This window comes from Taudactylus pleione, unplaced genomic scaffold (genome assembly GCF_031769625.1).
Source record: "Taudactylus pleione unplaced genomic scaffold, aTauple2 ptg000434l, whole genome shotgun sequence".
Taxonomy (NCBI): Eukaryota; Metazoa; Chordata; class Amphibia; order Anura; family Myobatrachidae; genus Taudactylus; species Taudactylus pleione.
Window position 1 is genome coordinate 2892603 of NW_028284836.1, and position 17932 is coordinate 2910534.

The following is a 17932-nucleotide window of genomic DNA, read 5'->3' on the forward strand; positions in this document are numbered from 1 at the left end:
ATGCGTCTTATGTCCCTATTTTAAAAATAGGGGGGGCACCAAAGCTCCTTCTGGCCCAGGGCACCAAAAAGTCTAATTACGGCTATGGCGAAGAGGGATCCTTTCAGATCCCTAAATCCCTGTTCGGTTCCTTCTGTAGGTCACGCATGCACACTTGTCTTACTACTCCGAAAGAAGCAGTGAAAAGACTCGGGGAGACAGCTGATTTTCAGATCAACTGTCTCCACGCCGGAGCAATGATGAATTGTGTATGAACGTTAATTATCAGGGTTAATTAACATGTTGAATAGAGCCCTCGGAGGGTAGTGATATTACTCATGGGAAATATAACTAGGCTGTCTAGGGTAACCACTCCCTGGAACTAATGGACATAGGGTGAGGGGCGGATGGTCAAAAAGACACTTCAATGTAGATGTCCCTTCAGTTATTTAAGTCAGGTTAATGAGCCTATTCATCAACACTAAAATAACGTTTTTAAGGACATTTTCCTTAAATAACGTTATTTTGGTATTCATGAACAGACTAAGTTCCCCTGCGTTCATTTCCACACTCCCCATACATTAGTACATTAGTACATTAGTATGGGGATGTGTAAATTGTGGTATTCATCAAATTCCGAAAATTATGAATTTTCGGAATTTGATGCAGTTACTATTCGCCACTGTGAGGTGGCGAATAGCAGAATCGACTTACCTGTATCCACGTGTGCAGGTCCCCCGACGAGTCCCTCTGGCGCTCTGCTCCGTCCTCAGGCTCCGGAGGCTGGTCGGACATGTGTGCTCCCCAGCAGAGCACAAGAAAGTTTAGACAAAAAAAAAATTTAATTTTTTTTTCTAATCTGTCATGTGGTCTGCTGGGAAACCACATGACAGACCAGCAGGACGGAGCCGGAGGCTGCTGCGCGGACAGGTAAGTCGGGGTGGGTGGGGGTACACAAACTTAACGCATCTGTAGGCAGTGCTGCGCATGCGCTGGTTTTACAGATGTAACAGCGCATGCGCAGCACTGTTTCCAGACGCGATAAGGTACTGTAGGCAGGGAAAGTATCTATTTCCCGAAAAGCTGTCATCGCAAAAATGACAGCTTTTCGGAATAGATACTTATGGAGAGGTGGAATGATGAATTCCACCTATAATTAGCTAGAACTCCATGCGAGTTCTAAACCTAATTATCTCCATCGAATTTTTAGGTTTAATGAATAGGCCCGTTTGTCATAGACAAAAAGGATTTAAGAATATGGAGGAGCTGCGCAAAAACTAGTCCTCCTACTAAAAGTCTTGCTCTTATATTTATTTATGCCTGTTTTGCACCTAAAAGGGCAGAACGGGTTGTTACCTGCTGGATGAGTGCATGCAATAGCCGTGTAATAGCCGTGCACCTGAGTCGCTACCAAGTACAAAAAAGTATTTTTGCTTTTTTAGACTTCAAAAAACTTGAAGAGGCACATACAAAGTATCGGAGTCCGAAATCTGTCATGGCGGCCCTGAGTGACGTCCCCACTTCGATATATTTTTGTGACAGCCAGCAAGTCTAAAGAATATTTTGCAGACAATCTGCACAATCACACTTCATAACGTGGCTGTACTGTGGGCCTGATCCAGACCCGCTCGCAGGCGCACAGCCCTCTTAAGCGAGTCGATGGTCCCCCACTGCGCATGCACCGCCTACGGCGTGCACATGCGCGAGACCCGTCCAGCGACGGCTGCTCCGTCGCTACTGGTCTCGCTACAAGACGGGGCGGCTGTCGATGTTTATTGACAGCTCGCCGCGTTTTGTAGGCAGGGAGGGGGGTGGCTGCACAAACGTAGGCGTTTGTGGGCTGCCCTACTGACATCACTCGTGATGTCAGTAGTGTACTTCCTGCTCTATTAGCGCAGGGAGTCCACTCGGGTTTGTGAGAGCCGAGATCCTACAACAGGGTCTCCTCGCAAGCCCGATGGTCGCGATAATCGCGACGGGCTCCAGGCTGCTCGCAAAAGCTGTGGATGGTCACCCACAGCTTAGCGAGCGGCCTGATAAAAGAAAAAAAAACGCCCTGATTCAGAGCGAGCGCTCAAAGCAGCGAGTGGCTCTGAATCAGACCCAGTATCTGTGTCAGCACACGGAAGGCACAATAGAGCTTGCACTCTGCTGAAACATCTTTTGTGGCCACTAACATCATATCTGGGTACTCGTCATGAGATTCAGATGAGGATAAGATTCTGTAATATTGCAGCAATAGGGCACTTGCTGCAGTGGTGCCTGGTGCATTCTTCGGTTGACATTATGAGTCTGTGACGGACGCATCGGCAGAAATGGACTCATCCTTTGCGCTATATAAATTACTGGTAATAATCTCGACTGCTCATGTGTCCTGCACTGTAAAAGAGGCCTAACAATGCATCGCACAATGCGTCCGCAGGAGCGCGTAGCTCTGTCCTTGTCGCATCTCGAACAGACAGAACCAGCCTAACGGGAAGTTTCTCGCCGGCTACTATTCAGGCGCACGGAACAGCGTCATGGGTTAGTGTCATGGGCGTGTAGCCTGAGTCCCGTTTTTGTTTGACACATCTGAAAACAGCACGCAGATGCACAAACATGGGCGTAACTACCATAGCTTCAAGAGGTGCAGCTGCTGTGGGGCCCAGAGCTTAGGGGGGCCCAGAGCTTAGGGGGGCCCATCTTCTTTGTCAACGTTACATACGTTATATGCATTTTCAACAATTGGGTGGCACATAGGGGCACTTAGGAACTTCTGCTATAGGTCCTTCAATTACCTAGTTACGCCCACAGATACTCACCTAGGCGGCCAGATAATCGCATTAGCATGTCTTAGTAAGTAGTTGGCGTGGCCAGGTGGATGGAGGGTGATGCCGCGGGGGGTCTATCCAAGCCGCTGACATGCCTGGGTATCGCACTATATACTGGGCCTGATTCAGTCCCGCTCGTGAGCGCACAGCGCTCGCAAGCGGGTCGATGGTCCCCCCGCTGCGCATGCGCATGCCGGAACCGGCTCGGCGGCTGTCGATTTTGATTGACAGCTCACCCCGTTTTGGAGGCGGGCAGGGGGGTGGCTACACAAACGGAGGCATTCCCGAAGGAACGCCTGACGTTTGTGGGAGGCACCACTGACATCACCAGTGATGTCAGTTGTGAGCTCACTGGGGCTTGCGGGAACGAGACCCTACCACAAGAGTCTCGTCGCAAGCCCCGATGGTCGTGATGGTCGCGACTATCGTGACCATCACCTGGCTGCTTGCATAAGCTGTGGGTGGTCACCCACAGCTATGCGAACGGCCAGGAGGCCGAAACAAACAAAAAAAAAACGCCCTGATTCAGAGCGAGCGTCCGGCTCTGAATCAGGGCCACCGTACACAAAACAGTGCATGATGTACTAAATAATTCAGTATAGTATTGTATTTATGCCATAAACAGCTCAGGCACTGTAATCAGGAACTTGTATTTTATTCCCCCAGGTGCTGGTCTCGGAGTGCAGCTCTCTGCAATGGGTAAAGTGCGTCACACACTCACGTTCCTCTGACAACGCCAGCTGCTGCCTCTTGTAAAATACCTTTGAAGGTCAGGAGCCGCAGTACATCTGTACATTGTATAGCGATATCTCTGCCTGGACAACGCAAGCCCAGTATCCGTCCTGAAAATCCAAATTCTAATTAGCATTAACTGCTACAACACTATAAGACAAATAACTGGCAGAGGGGAAACTGATAACGCTTTATTATTTTAATAGTCTATTTCTCCAGCCTATAGAAAACATCACACACATCCCCGTTGCCTGGTTTAATGATGTAAAATGACACTGTAACTATACTTGAAAAGCACTTTCAATAAAAACAGATCCGCACGTTAAGGAGAATAATTGGCACTTCCCAGCCATATATTGATACCCCTAAATCTATATACCCAAAATGTCGCTATTTAGTGCTACCAGGTTCAAAAGAAATAATTGCTTTCCAATCCAATTGTGGTTCCAAAGCACAAAAAGTTATATTGCAATAAAAAGAAAGTTACACACACAGGCTCTCATTCAGAGTCGGTCGTAAGCGGCCGCTCGGTCGTACGCCTAACGATCGAGAATCAGAAAAAATAACAATTGCACGGCCGGGTGATCGCAACCAAAGTGACGCCCATACATGAACAAAGCACCTCCTCTAGCTAGCGAATGATAGCAGTTAGCGATCGAGTCAATCGTTGTCAGTCGCTGTATGTTAATTTTCTTCTGATGATTGCGGCCGCTTGTGTTGTGTGCAAATTGCACAAAAATTAACAAAAAAACACATAGAATAAGCCATCCCCATGAAATATATTTATTTTTATTATTCGCTAATGCTAACGCAACTGAATCAATTACAAGCCAATTGGCAGTGTTATTAGCTTCAACAATCGATTATTAGCTGTTTGTATTGTGTGGCACAAAATAGAAACATCAGACATAACATCAGTCACATTCGATAGTATCGATTGTACTCTGGGGCCTGAGAGAGCACATACCCAACCTCAAGCTGTATGATCAGCCAGGCCTCTAACCTGCTCGCAGAGTGACGTTTTACTACTTCCGGCCTTCTATGTCGGTTTGTAGTAGGTAATTTATGTACGCCACTGAAACGCCCTGAAAACGGTGAGGAATGCCTGCATTTTTAGACCACCACCCCCGTCAACACCCACAAACGGCCTTTCATGTCAATCAACTCTCGGAAGCCACTTCCTGCTCGTAAGCCATACGATCGACAGCATTTTGGATTGCAAGGTCTCGTACGCACATGCGCACAACTAACCGTACACATGCGTAGTTTGGAAACATCGGATGCGTACGACCGAGCGGGCGCTTACAACCGACTCTCATATGCGTGCGCACTGGTCCCAGTAGGCAGTATTTCAATCCTGAATCTGCAGTCACCGTCACCCAAGGATATGGAGGAAATGACTGACTATTGCCCCAGCTCACAGGCCTATATTTTGTACAGGTTTCAGAGACAACAAAGGCACAGAATAACAGATGCTCACTGGTTCTTGCTTCAGGTCACTCCGTTCATTGGTTAGTTCATATTGTATCAGTGGGGGTATGTCCCAGATCTTCAGATGTTACTTTGTATGGTTTTCCCACCGAAGAACTAATAAAAAAGACACTACATACAGAGATACATTCTAACCTATAATTCATAACTTGCGGGCGTATGATGCGGTCTCCTTGCCAATAGGGTTAGGCACCCCCCCGGGGGATTTAGGTTTAGGCAGCGTGGAAGGGGGTGGTTAGGGTTAGGCACTTAGAGGGGGGATTAGGGTTAGGCACTTGGGGGGGAAGTTAGGGTTAGGCACCCCTAAGGAGGGTTAGGGGGGTTAGGTTAGTGGATACTTACCTATCCACGATCGGGATTTCCAGTGCTGTCGGGCGTCAGCTGCGTCGCACTCTGCTTCTGTCGGGCTGCCGCTGATGGGAATCGAACCGCCGGCCATGCGGCCGACGGTATTTCATACCAATTCCGAGATACCTGCTGCGGTCCGTCCTTAATACATATGGGGGATACTTAATATTTGAGGTAAACCCCCGGGGTGTTTACAGTGATTATACCTCAAATATACTTTGCTAAATGGGCCCCTATAGAACACGATATTGTACACACAGGGCCTTACTCTGCGTTAGAGGCGATGGTGATGTTCTAGTAGTTGAACTAATTGTTTGCAACTGCACATGAGCAAACATTTCTATAGACTGATAGAGCGCATGCGCTACAGAGTGTACGCACAAAGGCACAAAGGCGCTGATGCAATTGAGATGAATGGTATCAAAATATGGAAGAAAAGAGACGGGCGTTCCTGGGCGATGGCTGCTTCCGGGACGGTGACTGGGAGGCGGCTAGTAGTGCACGCAAAGATGGTCTGTTCAGTGGGCCTCTTATGGGAGAGTCGCGGGCGTGTCACTGCAAGTTGCTGTGTGCCCAGGCGCGTCGTCACGGACATCGGACGCTATAGTCAGACGGAGACACTACACCTGTCCTAGGGCTTATGCAAGTTTCAGTGATGCCACCGATAGTAGCGTAAAAGGACACACCAATTGGCATTACAGTGCGTACGGACACTGACAGTGGATGAGCATTCGGCTGCACGGATTTACAAGGGTAGGAGCTTGTAGCGGCATTTTCATAAACCCGCAGCCGGGCAACCACCAATAGATGCTGCTACGTGCGCTTCTGCTTGTAACTCAGAATTAGGCCCAATATTTGTTACCTAGCCCACAACAACAATATGAATGGACCATTGATGAAGTTCTTATTTGTTAGGACAATGCAGGCACTGGTAGTCATTGGTTGTACTGGGGCATGGTGGGCCACCAGGAGAGTGTAACAGAGAGCCGACCTAAACACAGGTAAAATATACACATACAGTGCAGACTCCATTATGTTCCTCCAGGGAGGCCTTATTCCCTGTTCCAAGATGGCCACTGAGGTTAGTACTGCGTGTGCAAGGCACCATCTTGCCACTGTGTAAGAGAGACACAGTGGGAGTCAGGCATCTCCCAATTATCTCCAATAAGTACCTGCGACATCCATGGTATTACCACTGTTCCAGCATCCTGCACCGCTACCTGCTAGAGCTATACACTCACCAGCTCCACTTCATATCAACCAGTGTATGACAGTGAGTACGGCTGTACATCACCTAACTCCAAATAAACCATCCAACTGGTTCAGCAACTGTGTTGTCTGTAGTGATAAGGCCATCTGCTGGTGTGTACATAACTCTGCCATACCACCACACCTGTACACACATATTTCCAACGGAATGGAATTGTTTTGCCGGCTGCTATATAGCCGCCGGTTCAAATCCCGACATCGGTTGGCCGAAGGGAGGAAATCCTGACAGCGGAGGTAAGTATAGCTAACGCTCCCCTCTCTCCCCCCCTAACCCTAACCCACCTTTAGGGGTGCCTAACCCTAACCTCACCCCCTTGTGCCTAACCATAACCTCTCCCCATTAGTGCCTAAACCTAACCCCCCCTTCCCCGCACCCTAAAAATAACCATCACAGGTGGGGGGTGCCTAACCCTAAACCCCCTTTCCCCTAGCCTAACCCTCCCCGGGGGGGGGGTGCCTAGCCCTAAGTCCCCCCAGGGTGCCCCAAACTTAACCCCCCCGCGCGGCTAAGAGGACAGACGCCGTGCTTACAGCCATTTTTTTACAATGCTTGCGGTAGAAAAAAGCTACCACAAGCACTGCACTCACATCCGATAGTGGTCGATGTACCAATGTTTTCACAAACTTCCAGGAGATGACGTAGGGCAGTGGGCGTCTCTGCATTCGCTAAGGGGAGTCTGCATACACAAAGCGGTAACTCACTGTGGGGGCTGGGTGAGGGACATTTTTTTTTAAAACCAGGCCAATAGCGAACGCATGGGGAGTTTCTGAGTACCCCCTGACAAACTCGTGAGCAGGCATCATGCTCTTAATCCTCGCCACCTCACGGCAAGATGCCGCGATTCGCTGGTCAATCGGGAAGAGGCGGAGCCAATATGACACAATTCCATTATAATCCCATCATTTGGCTCCACCCCCTCCCAACTGAACCGCAAATTGCAGCAGTTTCAAGCTAGGGGGAGGGGCCTAATGACATGCCAGCCTGCCAGGTCTGCAAGGTAAGGGTGTGTGTAATGTATATATGTATGTATGTGTGAGCAGTTCTATGTGTTTATGTACTGTACATATATATATATATATATATATATATATATACTGTATGTATTACATGCTTGCCTAATTTTGAAAAAGCATTTTAGGGAGATTGTGAAAGCAGCATCTGTGAGCGAGGCGGTAAAGTGGGCGTTTACTGTTACATCTGAGGGGCGTGTCATACATGTGATGGGCGTGTACTGCTACATCTGAGAGGCGTGTCATATACTGACTTACATCCAAAAGTAAACGAGCCAAAAAGCAGTTAGTAAGATCTACTTGTTGATGAAAACACACTAATACTTTTCAGAAAATGCATGTAGCCATAGGGATCATGGGCCCTCATTCAGAGCCGTACGCTCTGAGCAGAGCGCACGCTCTGAATGAGGGCCGGCCTCCATGAAAATGGAGCGTCCTCCTGGACGCTCGTATAGCTGTGGGTCACCACCCACAGGCTATACGAGCGTGCAGTTTGATGGCCGCGATGGTCGTGACCATCGCGACCATCGAAACTGCGAGCCGGAGCCTGCGGTTGAGGTTTTCAACCGCAAGCTCCGGAGTGATTTTGGCTCTATCAGAGCCAAAATCACTCCCACTGACATCACTAGTGATGTCAGTGGTCCGGCTTCTGACGGGAGGCGTTCCCGTGGGAACGCCCCCGTCAGGGAGGCACGCCTACCAAAGGGGGCGTGCTGTCAATCAACATCGACAGCACGCCCCCTTTGATCAGACACAACGAGCGAAGGACTTTCCTTCGCTCGTCGCGTCTGGCGCATGCGCACGACGGAGCTCCCTCCGTCGTGCGCATGCTCAGTCCAGAACATCGACCCACTTGCGAGCGGACAGCCGCTCGCGAGTGGGTCTGAATCAGGCCCATTGTGCCTTATTACCAATGCAGGGACATGGTACTAATGATCCAATTTGAATGTTCACAAGTATGTTAAGTATATATATATATATATATTTTGTGACCGGACGCCTTTCGCCTAGGCCGTCCCTGGTCACGGGTTAGCACTTTTGGACTCCCACTCACCGTCAGTGACCACCTGTCACTGACTCCGCCCACTGCGCCATGGGCGTGTAACGATGCTACCACCACCAAACTCTACCATCGGCGTTTGGAACCGCTTTTTACGTTATCCTCAGGCTCCTACCTGGAACCGCTTCTGCTGCGTATGCGTTTGACTAGCTGCGGCCACACCCCCTGATTGGTGTCGGCTGATTCATCCTGATCCCTCGCAATGGACCAGGTCTGCACGGTAGCTTGGCAGAGGGCTTGAACTTGGAGACACGGAGCTCTTACCCAGAACAGCAGGAGAACGGAATAGCGTTTTGCGCAATTCTGTTGGTCGCAGGATTAAGATACAATTGAATTCAGGCAAGATGTTTATTGCTCAAAGTCTTAAAGAAGACCCTCCCTTCCGTCTGAAGGGGAATATCACACAGAAATCAAACAGCAATTCTCCACAAAGAATTTCCAAAGATGTACCACATACAGGAATCTTATCAGCAGCTCTTCTCCTCAAAGAAGTTACAGGGTTGTACACATACAGGGCTCACAGTCCCTCTTTTTATGCCATTCTTACACACAACATCACAGGGGGGCAAATCCACCCTGTGTTCCTTCTAGCCAATCAGAAGTCTCAGAAAACATAAATAAATACGTCTTACATTTCACAGAAATGAAATCAATGTCCTTGATACCACCCAAAAACATTTGGTTTCCTAAGCACAAACTGAGTTAGCATATACTGTTTCTGAAAAGGTAAATATAATGCAAATTCCTATTGCATTCGTCTGTTCACATGTCTATGACTAAACCAGTTTGGGCTTTCTGAGTCTTAGCACCTTCTAAGCTCTTACACAACATAGAAGCTTCCTAAACACAAACAACTTGCTTTCCCCAAACTTGCGGGGGTATCGTATACAGACACACAGGTGTCTCCCTAGCCCACATTACAAAGGAAAGGCTTCTTCAGTCACCACCTAACCCTCCACTGCCAGGCTAGGGTAATTACCATATCCATCCCTACTGCCAGGCTAGGGTAATTACCATATCCATCCCTACTGCCAGGCTATAGGGTAATTACCATATCCATCCCTACTGCCAGGCTAGGGTAATTACCATATCCATCCCTACTGCCAGGCTATAGGGTAATTACCATATCCATCCCTACTGCCAGGCTATAGGGTAATTACCATATCCATCCCTACTGCCAGGCTATAGGGTAATTACCATATCCATCCCTAGGTGAGGATGTCTAACCAGCAGTTTGTCTCCAAAGCATACTTGCCTACTTTTGAAAAAGCATTTCAGGGAGATTGTGAAAGCAGCACCTATGAGCGCGTCTTACAGTGGGCGTGTACTGATACATCTGAGAGGCGTGTCCTACATGTGATGGGCGTGTACTGATACATCTGAGAGGCGTGTCCTAAACCTGACTTACATCCAAATGTAAACCAGCCCAAAATCATTTAGTAAGATCTGTTTGTTGATGAAAACACACTAATACTTTTCAGAAATTCATAGGGATCATTGTGCCTTATAATAACCAATGCAAGGAAATGACACTAATGATCCCATTTGAATGTATATATCTCTGTTTTTTAATATAACAGCTTCATAATGGGGGTAAGGATGAAATGAGGGAGCTTGCTAGACTCTTCAGGGAGACAGGGAGATTGCTACTATTTCAGGGAGTCTCCCTGACAATGAGGGGGAGTTGGCTAGTATGCTCCAAAGGTCAGGACGTGTTACATTTCTATAAGTGCATTTACACCCATTTTACATACAAAAATATATTCAAACATGTCATAGGCTATACTACTCCACTTTATATACTAATGCATTGCAGATGCAATGCTCTACCGCACAATATGTGTATATTAATGCAGTTTATTATAAACCATGTGCAGTGTGCTTTTATACTGTGTCCACTTTAACGGTTTCAGCGCTGGTCGCAGTGGGAGCTGACTCTCCCTGTCCCGCAGCGGCCATGACACACTCTACCTACACTCCCCAAGTGCAGCAGGTCCTGGCCGCGACATGTAAAACATTAAAAACACACTTAACACTCAGCGCGTAGCGCAGAGTATACATTTACAATGGGCGCCTGGCGCCTTTTTGTCCTTTTAAAAATGGCAACACAGCACGGGGGTTGACCCCTTCAGGCTGTGGCAGCCATTAACCCCGTGTGGCCTGCCTCCACATATATAGTGTGTGCGCGTGTGTAAAGCCCCTATAAAAATTCTGCGTTTGCCCCTGCAGGTCAACCCACTCTTGGGCCTCACAGGCCACTCCTTCTTCTGACCGCAGGAAATCAGGCTGAGGGCAGTCCTGCCACGTGTGCCATACAGTAGTAATTAAGCATTCTGTAGCAGAATATCCTCATAAAACACAGCCCAGTCCATGACGTTCCCATAATAGAATGGAATTAGCCTCTTATTGAAAGATGAATTGTGGGCTACACCCCTACTAGGTAATCTCTCTGCAGACATGCACACCTGATGCCCTGGGGCAACATGGAGTTATTCAGGATTTAGCACTGTCAGCGTCTTTGATGCAGGAATAAATTATGCTGCGAATACTGTTTATTTTATGTGTTTTGCCATTATGGCAGCCTATTCCTTGCACACGTTCACAGCAGCAGGGCCATCAGACAGGGGCACGCCATGTCCCTTCCTAGGAGCCGAGAGGCGGATTAGGCCTTGGGCAGACAGGCAGTGATAAATGACTGTGCAGCACACAGACACGCGGCTTTGTGTCAGGTAAATAGAACAGAATAACAGCTTTGAGGGAAATCCTTTGACTTAAGACACAGTAACACAGGATGTGCACAGAGAGCGGCACAAAGACATCACATAGATGTCAGTGAGCAGGAGGACAGCTCAGCTCTAGGCCGCCTGTGTGATGTATGATCAGAGATCCAGAGTAACTCACAAACAGGCGGCGCAGTGCCATAGAATGCTAACACCAGGGCTTTCATTTACAGTCAGGTTTGGAGGCAATTTTTTATTTTTTTCTGCATTCGGGAAAAATTTCTGCCGGCCTTTCACACCGTCGCAGAAGTCGCCCAAATTTCTGCGCTGTGAAGCGTGGAGCAGTCTACTAGGGGGCAAGTTACACAATCACCAAAAATATAATCACACTGGTGAGATGATTGGGGTTTCCTATTAATCTCAATGGACAATCCATTTTGATGGGCATAGAAAGTCCATTGAATGACATTGCCAATTCAAATTAATTCAATCATTATAATGTTTGTTTTTTTTTTGTTTAAAATACAAAAAAATACAATGCGCAGCAGAGCGGCGGGGTACTGAAGGACAAGTGAGGGGTTCACATTAGCAATCACTTCACTTCTAACATATCGCAGGGACGGGCTCCTCTCGGAGCCCCCATCCCTGTGTGTGTTTTTGAATATATTTTGGCGTTATTTCATTTCTTATTGCTGCGATAAGTGGGATGAGAAATTATAATTATCGGGCCTAAAACCCATTCACTTATAAATATGCCCTTGTACCCTGTGAAGTAATGTAGAGACATTCATTTAAAAATCTTGTTTTTTTAACTGGTTTCACATGCTTTAACATTACTTTCTCATAATAACGGGTTCTGATCAATAAGATACATTTGGCCATGAAACTCTGGATTCTCTGCTGTTTCATTAGGCTGAAAAAAATGAAATGTTTGTATCAGAATTTGTATGAAGGCTTGCTGCATGCACTCAGACCTGACAATCAGATTCACAGAACATTTTTACTGTACAATGGGGCATATTCAATTGTATGCGAGAATAGGAAAAAACCCGCACCTGCAAGGATTTTTCCTGCAGGTGCGGGTTTTTTGCTATTCTATTAGGAGGGAGGTTTTTTTTCACGCACCTCCCGAGCAAGCGTGATTTTTCCTAAAATCGATGATTTAAGGAAAAATCACCGACCCTTGCTCTGACACCCCCGCGGCACCCCCCCCCCCTGAGGACTAATTAATCAATAGGAAGTATCCAATTAGCTTAATTAGTCCTTAATTACTCACTTTCCTCAGTGCTGTCTTCTGCATCTTCTTCTGCATCCAGCGTCGGGAGCCGACTCTTCTGCAGCAGGGTGAGTATGTCAGTGTGTGTGGTGTATGTAAGTGTGTATGAGTGTGTGTGTGTGTGTGTGTGAACCCGGTGCGGTGTGTGTGGCCCCCCAGAATAGGCGCTGGGAGAACTACATCTCCCAGCAGCCCTTGCTCCTCCCATCAGCCCCCGGGACTCCCAGCAGCCCCCTCTCCAGTAAGAAGAGAGAGGGGAAGCCATTGGGAGCTGCGGAGACCCGGGCAGGTAAGTGATTTATTTATTTTTTTTTTAATTTATGCGGCGCAAGGTTTTCATTGATGAAAACCCCGCGTCCACTGTTTTTTTAATTGAATCCTGCGGGTATCGGGAGCGCGCATATCCGTGGGATTCCGAAATTGGCCGCGAGGGGCGCGAGGTTTTAGCCTCGCTAAACCTCGCGCCCATTTGAATATACCCCAATGTGTCGCTCTGCAGTGATTACAAATACATATCTTTTTCCTTTACTCTCTAGGTTAATGACATTAGTGAGCCCCTGGATCAGGGGTGGCCAATCAGTCAGAGGCAAAAAGCCAAAAAATATCTGTGGTCAAGTTGAAGAGCCGATTGCATGTGCGCGCAAATATGGGGCGTGGCCTAGGTGTCACAAGTCTTTGTTAAAAAACGGGGATCATTTTTCACCATGTTTTACATGGCAAAAAAAAGTTCAGAATTGGGGGTGCAGGCTTAAAAAAAATAGTCTGCACCCCTGGGAATGGGCCCTAAAATTAATGTGCGTCAAAAAAAGTTTTTAAAAGTCGGGACACCCCAAAGAATAATATTTTACATTTTGGGGTAAAAAAAATAAAAAAATAGGGAACACACTTCTAAAATACCTAAATGTAATCCAGAGGGGTTCCAAAGTATGCGACTGGTGTTTCTTCATTGCGGGTGGTAGTGGCAGGTGCATTTTTGCAGAATGCTAAAAAATAATTTTAGGGACTTAAAAATGTGCTTGCACCCATTTTCATGTACCCCAAATTTGATGGGCATAGTTATTTTTCCCCAAACAAATTGCTAAATGCTCTTCTGCATCACCTTCTTCAAACCCGCATTTGTGCACCTGCCGCGGCTATTTAAAAACCCCACTTCTCTTCAGCATGCAAAAACGGGGGGTACACACAGTGATCCCCCATGTCTGGACATCTTTATGGGTCCAAGGATGATTTCCCGAAAATGTCCACATTTTTTCACTGCTTCCAGTTTTGCCGGGTCCCGTTTTCGTGTCTATGGAATTGAACTGGGGATAATCAGGCGCGATACTTTTCCACCTGGAAAACAGGTGAAGGAGGCGAAAAGTCCAGCAGGCGAAAAGTCTGGACTTTTCACCTCAAATTGAATACGGGCCTATATTGCAATAACAAAATGTCCACAAATATCATATATTGATAGATTGTTACTGTAGCAGCTTAATTTCAGTTCAGTTCAAATACTATAAAGGAAAAACACGAACTGAAATTAAGCTGCTACAGTAACAATCTATCAACATATGTTTGTGGACATTTTGTTATTGCAATTTAATATGATACAATTACTACAACTGCTACATGTTGATTCAGAGGGTTAAGTAACTTTAATATACAAGTTGGCTTTTATGTGTATGTATTTGTATTTTTATTGAATTTATTGATTTATTTATTTATAATATATGTATTTTTAAATAAATGCTGATCAGTGACGTATCTATAATGGGTGCAGGGTGTACTGTGCACATGGGCTTCTGTGCCCTGGAGGCTCCGAGCAGTATACCTTGCATCCAGAATAGACCTCACTATGGGCCTCATTCAGAGGCGGTCGGAGGATGCAAGCCGTTGCTCAGAAACTGGGCGGCCGCTTGCATCCTGACCGGCCGCCTCTGTTTCGGTCGTTAGGCTGTGGGTTTGCACCCACAGCTCTAACGACCGCTAGGGTGATGGTCGCGATGATCAGAGACCATCGCGACCATCGGGGCTTACGACGAGACCCTAGGGTAGGGACTCCCTTGCCGTAAGCCCCGGAGAGCTTCTGGCTCTGTCAGAGCCGGAAGCTCTCCACTGACATCGCTAGTGATGTCAGTGGGGCCTCCCCCAAACGGTAGGCGTTCCCATGGGAACGCCTCCGTTTGGGCTGCAAACCCCCCGGCCTGCCTTCCAAACGGGGCGAGCTGTCAATCAACATCGACAGCTCGCCCCCTTTGGAAAGAGACCCGCTACGACTGGTGCTGTCGGTCATAGCGGGTCTCACACATGCGCACGAAGGAGCCGGCTCCCTCGTGCGCATGCGCACTTGACAAACATCGAGGCGGCCGTGCGGACGCGTCTGAATGAAGGCTTATGTGCCGAGCAGCGTGGACCCGCTCCCTCTGTACCTACAGCCATCATCTATGTTTGGGTGAATTATAACAAGAACAACGCTTGTACGTCATTACTGCTATAGCTGTTCTGTCATTGCTGCTCATGCGCCATGGGCCAGTGCTGCTTGCTCGCCCCCGCTCCCCCCAGGCTAAAAGTTGTCTGACAACCCCTGCCAGTGTACCAATATTCCCAGTATAACTAGGCTTGTGCAAGAGGGGGGCTGCCAGATAGGGTGTACATCTGAAGAGGGGCACATGGAATGAATATATTAGGTCAATTTGGATAAAACTAAGGCATACTTGCCAACTTCCAGCTACATCAGTTCGGGAGGGGGCAGCCAGATATCTTCGGCAGGGGGAGTGGTGCGGCATAAGGGGACGTGGCCTGGAGATGATGTAGCGATGGGGTCAGAGCAGGGGTGTGACCTCGCGACCACATCCTTGTGGCCCCATCCCCTCTTCAGAATGCTGAGATGAATGGCATTGTGAAGCAGGGGGTAAGGCCTCGACGACCTGATTCAGCGCAAATAGCATCATTGGCCTCTCCCGCGGCCGGTGGGCATGTATGGGGATGTGGGGGGGGGCGGTCCGGGGTGGTGCAGGGGGATGCATTGCGGTGGGCTGGGAGATTTACCTACTTTTCCGCTCGGCCCATTTTTTGGGAGCCTCCTGCCTGTCCTGGGAGAGTAGGCATGTATGAACTAAGGGGGTCATTCAGACCCGCTCGTGAGCATCAGGACGCTCGCAAGCGGGTCGATGTTCCCCACTGCGCATGCGCACGATGGAGGGAGCTCCGTGGCGCGCATGCGTGAGACCCGGGGAGCGACGGGCTTTCCATCGCTCCGGGTCTCGCACCAAAGGGGGCGTGCTGTCGATGTTGATTGACAGCACGCCCCCTTTGGTGGGCGTGCCGGGGGCGTGCCTGCCAGACGGAGGCATTCCCATGGGAACGCCTACCGTCTGAAGCCGGCCCCACTGACATCACTAGTGATGTCAGTGGGAGTGATTTTGGCTCTGATAGAGCCAAAATCACTCCAGGGCTTGTGGCAGGGAGACCATACCACAGGGTCTCCGTCGCAAGTCCGATGGTCGCGATGGTCAAGACACAGCTATACGAGCGGCCAGGAGGCCACTCCATTTTCATGGAGGAGGGCCCTGATTCAGAGTGAGCGCTCTGGTCAGAGCGTTCAGCTCTGAATCAGGCCCTAAGAGCATAAAAGTATTTCTAGCCCCAGGCACTAAGATTTCTAGTTACGGCCCTGGTTCCAGGTGGGGTTAGGGTCATAGTGGGAAGCCTAGCTGTATCTTTGCATTTTGGACTTCTTTAATACTCAAACATAGCTGCTATATGTGGGAAGTTTGTCAATTCTGCCTGTGTTAACTGCAAAATATGTTGGTGTTATATAAATAAAGGACAATAATAATATTAATAAAAATGTGAAGGTGCCCATCCACTAAACGATTAAGTTGAGCGATTGAATGATAACGATCGTTCCATCGTTCATAAATCGTTTGCAAATTGTTTGCAAAGATGTCTAAAACGACCAGCGATGTGCGTGCCTGCTGGTCGTTTAGACATCTATCATTGTGCAAACTTGCTGGTCAGCCTGACGATAACGTCAAGTTGAGCATGTTTGCAGATGATTGATGAGCCTGCACTGAATGACTGCTCGTTCAGTGCAGGCTCATCACAGACTGACAAACGACTGCACCATTACAATGTCGTAACTGTGCAGTCGTTTTCATGTCTGCTAGTGGATGGGCCCCTTTACACAAATGTCCTGTGTTTTCCTTATTTGGAGTTGTAGACGTATTGGAAATTGCTACGATGTGATTAATTTGGTTACCTGTCATTATTTTTTATCAGTTAAAGTCAGACAATATCACTGTGAGAGAAGGACGTCAATATTTCACCTTTGTTTCCATGATATTAAAATCGCCCCATCCTTATCCTTCATCAAACATACGTGTAGTAAACAGAAGAGTTATCTCGCCCTGTAACGTCAGCCTGTGCGCTCTCATCTGCAGGTTCTCTTCTGTCTCATATTAGTGGCACTAATTAAGTCTTTGTATATAATCATTCTGTATATACTGGTGCTGTGACTGACGCTACTGCTGCAAATACAACAGACTAAAGACGTCACACCCTGTTCCCCAGGGGCGTCTTTAGAGAGGAGGGGGCCCCCCCTCTCACTCCAGCGGATGGCAGCCGACTGACACGGCTGGCCGGCCACTGCAGAATCATTAGACTCTGGGCACTAGAGTGTGCCCGGAGTCTATTGTGCATGTGCAGATCACCGGGGAAATGGCGCGATTTTCTGGCGTTTGAGCAGCGCTGGTAGACCCGACGTGGGACCTCGCAGGGGTAAGTTTTATATATTATGAGTGCAGGGTGTGTGGAGCGGGACCCCTGGACCCGGGGGCCCGTGTGCACCACACACCCTGCACCCATTATAGGCACGCCCCTGTTGTGCCCCCTAAAATACTGCCACTGTACACAAACTGCCCACACATGCCCTCTCCCGCTCTCTCTCCCCTCCTCCTGTCCCTCCATCCAGGGCCAGATTAACAATGGGGCGGATAGAGCTGCAGCTCCAGGCCTCCAGATAAAAATAGGCCCATCGTCATGGCAGCATGATGACCCCCAGCCGCCCAGACGATCGGTCATAAATCATAAGTATTAAAATTCTATTTCTAGTTTCACCACAAAATGATGGAATTCTTCTACTGTGCACATGCAGATGCTGACAAGCCAGCTGACACGCTCACTCCTTGGCACCTAGCTGCCAGGCAAGTGGTTAGACTGTTGATATGTATGTATGTACTATTCTGTGATGTACACA